This window comes from Cervus elaphus, chromosome 14 (genome assembly GCF_910594005.1).
Source record: "Cervus elaphus chromosome 14, mCerEla1.1, whole genome shotgun sequence".
Classification (NCBI taxonomy): domain Eukaryota; kingdom Metazoa; phylum Chordata; class Mammalia; order Artiodactyla; family Cervidae; genus Cervus; species Cervus elaphus.
The window spans coordinates 45,630,702-45,644,251 of NC_057828.1; positions in this window are offsets into that span (position 1 = coordinate 45,630,702).

A 13,550-nucleotide genomic window follows, 5' to 3' on the forward strand; every position below is an offset into this window, starting at 1 on the left:
CCATGACAGTTCCAAGGCAATGTTAAAAGACTAAAGAGTGAGCCATGGCCCAAATCCTGGAAATCTCCATCCCTTCCCAAAAATAATTGGAATAATCCTCCAACTCATTAGCATTTGAAATTACCTAGCCTATAAAAACTAACCATGTCAAACTTTGGGGCCACGCTTGCCCTATGAGTTTTTGAGATTGCACCCAAGCACTGCATTTCAGATTCTTGTTGACTATGAGGGCTACTCCATTTCTTCTAAGGGATTCTTGCCCACATTAGTAGATATAATGGTTGTATGAATTGTACCAAGCCCATTAAAACTAACCATGTCACATTTCTCCTGAATATTCATTGGAAGGACTGATGCTGAAGCTGAAACTCCAATACTCTGGCCACCTGATGCGAAGAACTGACTCATCTGAAAAGACCTTGATGCTGGGAAACATTGATGGTGGGAGGAGAAGGGGATGACAGAGGATGAGATGGTTGGATGGCATCACCAACTCAATGGACATAAGTTTGAGTAAACTCCGGGAGTTGGTGATGGACAGGGAGGCCTGGAGTGCTGCAGTCCATGGGGTCGCAAAGAGTCGGACACAACTGAGCGACAGTACTGAATGACTGACTGATGTCACATTTCTCAGCCCTACTCACCCTCTGAGATGGCCCACACTCTGTCTGTGGAATGTGCTTCTCTCTGAATCTGTGTAAATCCACCTCTTACACTTTGTATCTCACTGAACTTCTTCCTGCGATGAGACATCAAGAACCTGAGTGTCACTAGGCCCTGAAACCAGATACTGTGGGTTTTGGCTGGGTTCAAGTCCCCACCATGTGGGTTTAAGTCCCAAGCAGGGTTTTGACTGGGTTTGAGTCCCAGACACATGGTTCAAGTCCCAGTCTGTGGTAAACATTTTCAATTTGATCTCTGGTTCCTCTGCCTTTTCTAAATCCAGCTAGAACATCTGGAAGTTCACGGTTTGTGTACTGTTGAAGCCTGGCTTGGAGAATTTTGGGCCTTACTTTGCTAGCATGTGAGATGATTGCAATTGTGTGGTAGTTTGAACATTCTTTGGCATTGCCTTTATTTCAGATTGGAATGAACACTGACCTTTTCTAGTCCTGTGGCCACTGCTGAGTTTTCCAAATTTGCTGGCATATTGAGTGCAGTACTTTACCAGGATCATCTTTTAGGATTTGAAATAGCTCAACTGGAATTCCATCACCTCCACTAACTTTGTTCGTAGTGATGCTTCCTAAGGCCCACTTGACTTTGAACTCCAGGATGTCTGGCTCTAGGTGAGTGATCACACCATTGTGGTTATCTGGGTCATGAAGATCTTTTTTGTATAGTTTTTCTGTGTATTCTTGCCAGGTCTTCTTAATATCTTCTGCTTCTTTCAGGTTCATACCATTTCTGTTTCTTTTATTGTGCCCATCTTTGCACGAAATGTTCCCTTGGTGTCTCCAATTTTCTAAGGGATCTCTAGTCTTTCCCATTCTACTGTTTTCCTCTATTTCTTTGCATTGATTACTGAGGAAGGCTTTCTTATCTCACCTCACCATTCTCTGGAACTCTGCATTCCGATGGATATATCTTTCCTTTTCCCCTTTGCCTTTAGCTTCTCTTCTTTTCTCAGCCATTTGTAAGGCCTCCTCAGACAACTATTTTGCCTTTTTGCATTTCTTTTTCTTGGGGATGGTATTGATCACTGTCTCCTGTACAATATCACAGACCTCTGTCCATAGTTCTTCAGGCAGTCTGTCTATCAGATCTAATCCCTTGAATCTGTTTGTCACTTTCACTGTATAATTATAAGGGATTCGATTTAGGTCATACCCGAATGGTCTAGTGGTTTTCCCTACTTTCTTCAATTTAAGTCTGAATTTGACAATAAGGAGTTCATGATCTGAGCCACAGTCAGCTCCTGGTCTTGTTTTTGCTGAGTGTATGGGGCTCCTCCGTCTTCAGCTGCAAAGTATATAAACAATCTGATTTTTGTATTGAGTATCTAGTGATATTCATGTGTAGAGTCTTCTCTTGTGTTGCTGGAAGAGGGTGTTTGCTATGACCAGTGCGTTCTCTTGGCAAAACTCTGTTAGCCTTTGCCCTGCTTCAATTTGTCCTCCAAGGCCAAACTTGCCTGTTATTTTGGGTATCTCTTGACTTCCTACTTTGGCATTCCGTCCCCTGTGATGAGAAGGACATCTTTTTTGGGTGTTAGTTCTAGACAGTCTTGTAGGTCTTCATCAAACCATTCAACTTCAGCTTCTTTGGCATTACTGGTTGGGGCATAGACTTGGATTACTGTGATATTGAGTGGTTTGCCTTGAAAATGAACAGAGATCATTCTTTCAAATTTGAGATTGGATCCAGGTACTGCATTTTGGATTCTTTTGTTTACTGTGAGGGCTACTCCATTTCTTCTAAGGGGTTCTTGCCCCCATTAGTAGATGTAATGGTCATATGAATTGTACCCAGCCCTCTAAAACTAACCATGTCACATTTCTCAGCCCTACTCGCCCTCTGGGATGGCCCACACTCTGTCTGTGGAGTGTGCTTCTCCCTGAATCTGAATAAATCCACTTCTTCCCTACCACTTTGTCTCTCACTGAATTCTTTCTGTGATGATACATCAAGAACCTGAGCTTCATTAGGTCCTGAAACCAGGTACCATGAGTTTTGGCTGGGTTTGAGTCCCAGCCAGGTGGGTTCAAGTCCCAAGCAGGGTTTTGGTTGGGTTTAAGTCTTGGTTGCATTGGAGATTCAGCAGTAGAATTCTTGCCTCCCACAAGGGAGATCCGGGTTCAATTCCTCGCCAGTATATCATGCTCACATCAGTTTTGGGCTTCCCTTTTGGCTCAGCTGGTAAAGAATCTGCCTGCAATGCGGGAGACCTGGGTTCAATCCCTGGTTTGGGAAGATCCCCTGGATGAGGGCATGGCAACCCACTCCAGTATTCTTGCCTGGAAAGTCCCCATGGACAGAAGAGCCTGGCAGGCTACAATCCATGGGGTTGTAAAGAGTCAGACACGACTGAACGACTAAGCACAGCACAAGCCCTGGTCACAGCTCATGGGTTCGAGTCCCAAAGTGAGTTTTGGCTGGGTTTGAGTCCCAGCACATGGGTTCAAGTCCCAATCTGTGGTAAACAGTTTCAGCAGGCATGTCTTTGTCATTCATAAGGCACAACTGTGGATCACACTTGAGTTTGTCCTAACTAAGGGATAACTAAGGGTGCTGTTTGCTGTGCTAAGTCACTTTAGTCATGTCCAACTCTTTGCAACCCTATGGACTGTAGCCCACCAGGCTCCTCTGTCCATGGGATTCACCAAGCAAGAATACTGCAGTGGGCTGCCATGCCCTTCTCCAGAGGCTTTTCCTGACTCAGGGATTGATCCTGTGTCTCTTACATCTCCTGCACTGGCAGGTGGGTTCTTTACCACTAGTGCCATTCCCCTGCCCACCCCAGATACCTCAGGATGAGAGCTGGTCACCAGAACCACCAAATACTTTATCAAAGTTCAGGAACCAGCCTCTGGGAGAAGGAGGACTGGAGATTGAGATCTATTATAAAAAAGTCTGAAGTTCAGGAGAGCTTCCAAATTGGTGAAAACATGGATATTCTGGGAGGGGGATGGACTCGAAGAGGACATGGAAACTCCATGTCCCCCTACCCTTCCCCTATGCATGTCTTCCCTTTGGCTGCCCCTGATTTATGTCCTTTGTTGTAAACCAGTAATGAAATCAAGCAGGATCAAAGCCTTTCTGTGTCCCCCATTGTTACTTGTAGGGAATAGACTCCAGCCTCCGTGACCTTCCCTGAGTCCCAAAGGATAGAATGGAACAGCTGCTAATCAGAGAAGGGAGGAGATATGGAGACAAAGAAGGAGCAGCCTTGAGGCAGGGTCTTGGTTCTGCTTCTTCAAGAGATATAGATAATAATACCTTTGAACTTTTCACAGAACTAAAAAACCCTCAATAAGTGAAAGGTATTCCTACTCTTTATTCCATCTTAAAGGAACCATTAAAGAAACCAAAGAAGCATCTTTCCAGATTATTAGGAGCCCACCTGGGGCCAGATTAATTGAGAGGAGTTGCTGACAAGATTAGAGTGTGTACAGGGTTCATATACCCTAATCTTATCAGCAACCCCACCTAAGAATTGGTCCTATAAACCCCTCACCAAACCCTCCTGGGTTAGGACACACAGTGTTTGAGAAAAGGGGCCAGCTGTATCCCCCTTTGCTTGGCAAAGCAATAAAGATATTCTTTTCTACTTGGCCCAAAACTCAGGCTCCAAGATTCAGTTCTTGGAGATTCAGAGGATGAGATGGTTGGATGGTATCACCGACTCGATGGACATGAATTTGAGCAAGCTCTGGGAGTTGGTGATGGACAGGGAAGCCTGACGTGCTGCATTCCATGGGGTCGCAAAGAGTTGGACATGACTGAGCAACTGAACTGAACTGAAGATTCAGTTCAGCACAGAAGCCATGTTTTCAACATCAGTAACAGTAAGTAAAGTACTCTCTTGAGTTCTGTCAGTCATTCCCCTTGAACCTGAGGGGACAGTTGTGGGAACACAAAACACCACATATCGTAGAATTCCATTTATATGAAAACTCCAGAAAAGGCCATTCCATAGGAGGTAGATTCATGAATTTCAGGGACTGTGGGGAAGGAGTTGACTGCTAATGGGTAAGGGGCTTCCGTATGAGGTAATAAGAAAGTTCTAGAATTAGACAGTGGTGATGACTGCACAACATTGTGAGTGTACTTACTGCCATCAGATTGTACATTTTAAAATAGTCAAAACGGGGACTTCCTTGGTGGTCCAATGTTTAAGAGTCTGAGCTTCTGCTGCTGAAGAATTGTATTAAGATCCCAGATGCTGTGCACTGCACACAGAAAAAGTTAAAATGGTAAACTTTGTTATGTGTATTAATAAATTACCACAATTTTTAAAAATGCACCCACTAGGATGGCTATTGTACCAAAAAAGCAGAAAATACTTGTCAGTAAGAATGTGAAGAAACTGGAAACCTTGTGCACTGTTGGTGAGAATGTAAATTGCATTGCTGCTGTGGTACACAGTTGGCAGTTCCTCAAAAAGTTAAACGCAGAATTAAGAATCTACCTGCAATGTAGGAGATGAGGGTTCAATCCCTGGATTGGGAAGATCCCCTGGAGCAGAAAACAGCAACCTATCCCAGTGTTCTTGCCTGGGAAATCTCATGGACAGAGGAGCCTGGTGGTGTACAGTCCATGGGGTCACAAAAGAGTCAGACAGAGCTTAGGGACTAAACAACAACAACAAATATACTCAAAAGAATTGAAAGCAGGGACTCGAATGGGTATTTGTACACCTATGTTCACAGCAGCATTATTCACAACTGCCAAAAGGTTGAAACAACCCAAATATCCATTGAGAAATGAATGGGTACACAAAATGTGGTACATTCATACAATACAGTGGAGCCTTTAAAGGGAAGGAAATTCTAACACCTGCTACAGCACGGATGAACCTTGAAGACATGCTGTGTAAAAGTTGCCAGATGCAAAAGAACAAATATATGACTGCACATACAGAAAGTAGAATGGAGGTTGCCACAGGCTAGGGGGAGGAGGACTGGTAGGTTGTTTCATGGGGACAGAGTTTCAATTTGGAAAATGAAAAAGTTCTGGAGATGGCTAGTGGTGATAGTTTCATAAGAATGTGAATGGGTTTAATGCTACTGAACTGTACTCTTACAAATGGCTAAATTTTGGGTTATGTATAGTTTACCATAATTTTTAAAAATCACAGAAAAAAAGAGAGAAAAAGAAAAGAACGTAAGAACATTAAGGGCCCTCCCTCCTCCAGTCCCAGGGAGAAGAGGACGCGAGGCTCGTCCAGAAGGGGGCGCCTTGAGGTCCCCCTGCTCCTCTGCAGCATCCACAAGCTACCTAAGCCGAGTCACCCCACCCCAGGCTGTCGTAAATGCAAATTCCCTGGCGGGGTTCCTCTGCTGGACTCTCCGGCCCCTCCCCCCCGTTCGGGTGGCTCAAGACGCTGCCTCCTCTGCAGCGCTCACGGTTGCCTGAAAACTCCTGCCCTCCCGGAAGCCTTCCTTTGCTTCCCAGGTTGGCAGAGCCTGCGTCCGGAGGAATCCCCGATTTTATTCTATTTTCATTTATTTCACTGCTGCTCTCCCATACTGCCAACTCTTTGCAGAGCCCGGCACAGGATGGCCAGCGGTAACTTGGGGGAATAAACAGCCTCAGCGCCTCACCCTCCCACGTGGCGGGACGCGTAGCAGCTGCTCTCAGAGCCGCCCAGAAAAATCCCAGCAGCCCTCCCTGGGTAGATCTCTCCTGATTGAAACCAAAACGCCCTCGTGGTGGCTAGTTTCTGAGCCCTTCATCACTGGAGCCAAAATAAGACCCGTTGGAAGCTGTATACCAGATTTGTCCTTGGAACAGGAGAGTTTAATTTCTAACGCTTACAACTTTTAATAAAATGCCTGAAGAAACATACATCTGCAAGGGTAAAGGAATGAAGGTTCAAATTACAACAACTTGATTTGGTACGTGGGTTAAGCGGGGATTTTTTTTTTTTTAAAGAAATGTTTCCTAGTCATAAGGTGAGAGGAAAGAGAGAAAACCAGGACAAACTATTGCTGATTACTTGTTGCAGCTTTAATTCAAGTCCTATGAGAGAGGAATGGAGCAGAGCCAGCCATTCTAGAGTTGGTGAACCTGCAGATGGAGGTGGAAGGGAGCTTGTTGTTGTTTAGTCAATAAGTCTCTTCCCACGCTTTTCAACCCCATGGACAGTAGCCCGCCAGGCTCCTCCGTTCATGGGATTTCCCAGGCAAGAGTATTGGAGTGGGTTACTATTTCCTTCTCCAGGGGATCTTCCTGACCCAGGGATCAAACCGGCATCTCTTGCTTGGCAAGCAGATTCTTTACCACTGAGCCACCTGGGGAGCTGGAAGGGAGCATACCTGTGCTAAAAGTCATTGTCTTTTCCTGTGACCTTCAAGTCCCATAACTTGGTGTCTTGAAGGGCTGAAAAAAATAAAATAAAATAAAAAGCAAACAACAACAAAAACTGCTGTCTCTCATCAGCTGAAGTGGAGAGTTCCAGGTGTTCCCAAGCAGCGGTCTAGCAGATAAGATTGCCCAAAGTCGCCTCGCTCTGCCAAAGGCCACCTCATCTCCTCCTACTCTTGGCCTTTTGCTTCCTCTGCCTTTTGCTGCATCCCAGGAGCAGATATCCTTTCACTTCAGGCCCTTTGCACTTGTTCTCTTGCCCTCCATCTCTCCACAAAACTTGTTTCCTTGTCTAATGTGAAAGTGAAACTGTGAATGTGTTAGTCATTCTGTCATATCCAACTCTTTGCGACCCTGTGGACTGTAACCCGCCAGGCTCCTCTGTCCATGGAATTCTCCAGACAAGAATACTGGAGTTGGTTGCCATGTCCTTCTCCAGGGGATCTTCCCGACCCAAGGATCTAACCTGGGTTTCCTGCACTGCAGGCAGATTCTTTACCATCTGAGCCACCAGGGAAGCACTTCCTTGCCTTATGCCCCTGCCTAAATGTAACTGTTATGAGATTTTCTTAACCATCTTGCTTAAAAGGGCACCATCAACATTCTGATTTCTTACTTTTTTTATAACACATATCACCGCATTTTTTAAAACATGTGTTTTATCTGTCTCCTCCCTTTGGTCCATGAGGGGAAGAATTTTTCAGTGCTAAAAAATTCCAAGAAATAGCACAGTCCTGGGGATAGCAGGTCCTTCAGAATTTTTGTTTATTTTCGGTGGCGGTGGGGGGCGGGGGGCTTTTTGGCTGCACTGCATGGCTTGCAGGATCTTAGTTCCCAGAACAGGAATTGAACCAGGGGCCACCACAGTGGAAGTGAGGAGTACTAACCACTGGACAACCAGGTCCAAATTTCCATATTTGGATAAATTAATAAATGCTGATAAAACTTTGCCTTCCCACCAGAGCTTATTGTTTCAAACTGCCTCAAAAAAATGCTGTTATGTTAGGAATTTTCTATAATAAAAAATGGTTTCATGGCCCACTGTCTCTGATTTGGGTAACTCACTATGTAATTTCTCAAATCTTACTAGGTCTGCAGCCTTACTTAATACACTTACTAAAACCATCCCAAAGAAAAAGAAATGCAAGAAGGCAAAATGGTTGTCTGAGGAGGCCTTACAAATAGCTGAGAAAAGAAGAGAAGTGAAAGGCAAAGGAGAAAGGGAAAGATATACCCAACTGAATGCAGAGTTGCAAAGAATAGCAAGGAGAGATAGGAAAGCCTTCCTCAGTGATCAGTGCAAAGAAATAGAGAAAATCAATAGAATGGGAAAGACTAGAGATCTCTTCAAGAAAACTAGAGATAACAAGGGAACATTTCATGCAAAGGTGGGTACAATAAAGGAAAGAAATGGCAAGGACCAAACAGAAGCTGAAGATATTAGGAAGAGGTGGCAAGAATATACAGAAGAACTATACAAAAAAGATCTTAATGACCCAGGTAACCACAATGGTGTGGTCACTCAACTAGAGCCAGACATCCTGGAGTGCGAAGTCAAATGGGCCTTAAGAAGCATTACTATGAACAAAGTCAGTGGAGGTGATGGAATTCCATCTGAACTATTTCAAATCCTAAAAAATGATCTGTGAAAGTGCTGCAGTCAATATGCCAGCAAATTTGGAAAACTCAGCAGTGGCCACAGGATTGGAAAAGGTCAGTTTTCATTCCAATCCCAAAGAAAGGCAATGCCAAAAATGTTTGAATTGCCATATAGTTGCACTCATTTCACATGCTATCAAGGTAATGCTCAAAATCCTTCAGGCTAGGCTTCAACAGTATGTGACCTGAGAATTTCCAGATGTACAAATTGGATTTAGAAAAGGCAGAGGAACCAGAGATCAAATTGCCGACATCTCCTGGATCATAGAAAAAGCAAGAGAGTTCCAGAAAAACATCTACTTCTGCTTTGTTGATTATTCTAAAGACTTTGGCTGGAAAATTCTTTAAAGAGATGGGAATTTCAGATCACTTTACCTGCCTCCTGAGAAACTGGTATGCAGGTCAAGAAGCAACAGTTAGAACTGGACATGGAACAATGGACTGCTTCCAAATTGGGAAAGGAGTATATTGTCACCCTACTTACTTCACTTATATGCAGAGTATATCATGAGAAATGCCAGCCTGAATGAATCACAAGCTGGAATCAAGATTGCTGCGAGAAGTATCAACAACCTCAGATATGCAGATGATACCACCCTAATGGCAAAAAAAAGAGGAATTAAAGAATCTGTTGATGAAGGTGAAAGAGGAGAGTGAAAAATCTGGCTTAAAAAACCCAACATTCAAAAAATTAGGATCATGGCATCCCATCCCATCACTTCATGGCAAATAGATGGGAAAAAAAGTGGAAACAGTGGCAGATTTTATTTTCTTTGAAGGAGGAAACAGACAGAGCTGGACTCCATCTGAGGCCAGGCTGCGAACACTAGGCTACACTCACGGTCACCCTCCCAATGGACTCTGAACTTTGTGCCTGGTGTCTATAGAAATGGCATACCAATGGAAAACCAGACCCTCCAGATGAAAGAGCCTCAGGACTTGTACTTGGATTCTCTGTTGCCTAAAAGAATATGCTAATTATCTCTGTAACAGAACAAAGTGGTAAATTCTATTATGTTTATCTGGATATGACCACAGGCCTATTGATAAATATCCACTGTTTATCTAGTCTTGTGACACATGAATCATGGGTTAACTTTGTTCGTATCTCTCTTTTACCTTGTCAGACTAGTTTCAAGGAATTTGGGGAGGTGGGTTTGAGCAAGTACACTTAGGGTATATAAGGTTTTCACAAAAACTGGTCGGGGTCCTTGGCTAAGAGGAGACTCTGCCTTGGGCCCACCAGTGTAATAAACTGCACTCCACTATCTGCATTGTCCTTCTGAGTGAGTTTGTTTCCCGGAACACGTGGCTACAACATCTTGGGGTCCAAAATCACTGCGGACAGAGACTGCAGTCATGAAATTAAAAGTGTTTGCTACTTGGAAGAAAAGCTATGACAAAAGACAGTGTATTAAAAAGCCAAGACATTACTTTGGAAACAAAGGTCTGTATAGTCAAAACTATAATTTTTCCAGTAGTCATGTACAGATTTGAAAGTTGGACCATAAAGTAGGCTGAGTGCCAAAGAATTGATGTTTTTTAATTGTGGTGCTGGTGAAGACTCTTGAGAGTCCCTTGGACAGCGAGGAGATTAAACCAGTCAATCCTAAACGAGATCAACCCTGAATATTCATTGGAAGAACTGATGTTGAAACTGAAGCTCCAACACTTTGGCCACCTGATGGGAGGAACTGACTCATTGGAAAAACCCTGATGCTCGGAAAGATTGAGGGCAGGAGGAGAAGGGGACAAGAGTGGATGAAATGGCTGGATTGCCTCACTGACTCAATGGACATGAGTTTGAACAAACTGCAGGAGATAGTGAAGGACAGAAAAGCCTGGTGTGTAACCTATGGGGTGGCAAAGAGTCCAACGCAACTTAGCATGTGAACAAAAAAATCTCATGTTCTTTCTATATGGTGGGATCACAATATCTAATTGAATCTACAATTTTCTTCTGACTTCATTTGGCTGCAAGCTCGCTGCTTCTAAAGTCAAACTAACAACTTGGTGTCTGTTATTCATGTAAACTGAAATGCACAACCTAAAACTTGAGAATTATGTTTTATTTGGCAAACTTACCAAGGACTTAGCCGGGGACACCACCTCTCAGCTCTGAGAGACTTCTCTGAGGAAGTAAAGTGGGAGCCAGGATGTATAGTAGTTTTTGCAAACCAGGTAGTCAGGACATCAAAAGATTATTGTTAGTTAAATTTTTTTTTCTTTAATTAGTCCCCTCAGGGTGTACAGTTGGGGGCAGCTGTAGTGGCTGATGGCTTGATGGCTGGAATATCCTTGGTTTACTGAAATGGCAGGCCATATTTTTCATCCACACTTAAAACAAGAGTTGTACCTGATACTCAGACTTTAACTTCCTATAAGTTTCTGTCATCACCAGCGGACTGTAAGCTCCTCAGAGGCCCAGACCTTTCCTCTGCTGTTGTGCATGGAATCCCTAAAGCCCAGCTTAGAGCCTAGCACGCAGTGACTGCCAAGTCATACCTGTAACCCTTCCCTGACTTGCCTTATCTGGCAGGGGCTCTATGGTCCATCAGTTCTACCCATCTTACCAAGTTGCTCCCCGCTAAGATTCCCTGACACTACCACCACCTTCCTTCTTTTTTATTTTTTAACCATTTTTATTACTTATTTATTTATGACTGTGCTCGGTCTTCATTGCTGCAAGCGGGCTTTCTCTAGATGCAGCAAGTAGGAACTACTCTCTAGTTGCAATATGCAAGCTTCTCATTGCAGTGGCTTCTCTTGTTGCAGAGCACAGGCTCTAGAGTTGTTGTGGCTTAGTTGCCCTAGGGTATGTGGGACCTTCCTGGCCCAGGGACCGAACTCCTGTCTTCTGCATTAGCAGGTGGATTCTTAACCACAGGACCACCAGGGAAGTCCTACCACCACATTCCTTCGGCTTCTCACTGTCTGTACCCCTTCACCTCCCCTGGTTCCATAACCCTTCGTGTGCATCTTCAGGACCAGTTGCACTGTTAAACCATCCTCACCCACATGGAAAAATCCTCTGTCTCACCTTATGGATACCTTGGGCATCTCAGCAAATGCTCAACACTCCTCAACCCTGAAATATTTCCTTCCTTCGCTTCCTTGATGCCATCTTACTTCTCCAGGACTGTGAGATTTGTACCTCAGGTTTCTCTCTTTAAATACAATGTCCCAGACATTGCATAGTTTATATTTATCATCCATATGCATAGTTTATATGCTTCACAATGAGAAAGTCAATTCCTAGGCAGGTTGATAAGAAGTCCGGGGGTCCCTGAGGAGAGAGGGATCTGGGGTTCTCAAGGAGGAGGAAAGAACAAACTTTTTTTTCCCCTCTACATTCCTTAGTCTTAGTCACATAAAACGTTTTTTTCTTTAAGCCCAGAGCTGATGATTACACAACAAACAACTCAGTTTAAACTCTATACTAGGGATTATATAAGAAGTGTATAAGCTTGAGGACAGTTTTTCCTTCCTGAAAACCTTCTGACTAATCCTGATATCTTAGACTGTATATTATGGGAGTGGGTCTGGTAGGATCTTTCTATTGTTAAATTCTAATCCTGTTATCCTAAAATGTAAGTTGTGGGAGTGGGTCTGATAAAATTTTCACAAACTTGAGACATTTTTTTGATTTATTGTAATAATTAATTAAAAAGGATACAACTCCCTGGCTAACACTAGTGAGGGGGGCATTCTCCGTCCCCCTTCGGATGTCTATGTCAGAAGCTTTCTCTGTCCCTTTTAACTTTAATAAAACTCTGCTATACAAAAGCTCTTGAGTCATCAGGCCTGGTCCCTGGTCCCGAAGTTAAATCTTCTTTGGAGATTACGAATCCAACACCATTCACCATAAGCTATCAACAACTTGTTCATGTCTCTGGAGTCTTCTGTTCATTGTCTCCTGGCAGCCTGGCTCTCACTGGGCACAAGCACCTCAGAAACTGAAGTTCTGACTTCACTTCTGCTCATACCATCTTCTTTCTTCAAAGTTTTATTTATTTATTTTTGGCTATGCTGAGTCTTCATTGCTGCTTGAGCTTTTCTCTAGTTGCAGAGAGTGGGAAGCTACTTTCTAGTTGCCGTGTGCGGGCTTGTCACTGCAGTGGCCTCTCTCGTTGTGGAGCATGGGCTCTAGGGTGCTCAGGTTTCAGTTGTTGCAGCTCATGGGCTCTAGAGCATAGGTTCAATAGTTGTGGTGTATGGGTTTAGTTGCTCGTGGCATGTGGGATCTTCCCAGATCAGAGATCGAACCTTCTGCATTGTCTCAACTACAAACTGGCACTTACCAAGAGCATTGCCAATGACTGAACAACAAAGGCATTTGCCATCTGCCTCTATGGAGACTGAACCCCATGCTGCTATAGCTGTTGACCTTCAACAATCTCCGAGGGAGTTCACAGTGGAGTGAGGCACTCTGTGCTCCAGGGAATCTGGTGGGACAGGTCTTTAGATAGTTGGATGTTTTTAGGAACAGAATTTATTATTTCAATCTTGCATCTCCTCATATCCAGAGAAGCACTAAATCCCTTCTTGGTGACATCAGACCCTCATGACTAACAAAAAACCTTTTGTAAATTGAGTGCTTCATGGTATTGAACTCCCCCTTCACCAAAATCTTATATATTGACTTTCCCCCACTGCTGCTTGGGAGTAGTCTCTCAGAGCTATCTGAGATGCTGCCTCCTGGGTTGCAGTCCTCATTTTGCCTCAAATAAAACTTAACTCACAACTCTCAAGTTGTACATCTTTTTTAAGTTGACACTTGGCAGGTGGATTCTTTACCACTGACCCACCAGAGAAGTCCTGTTATTATTTTTTTTTTTTTGATGGGACTCAACCTTCCTATA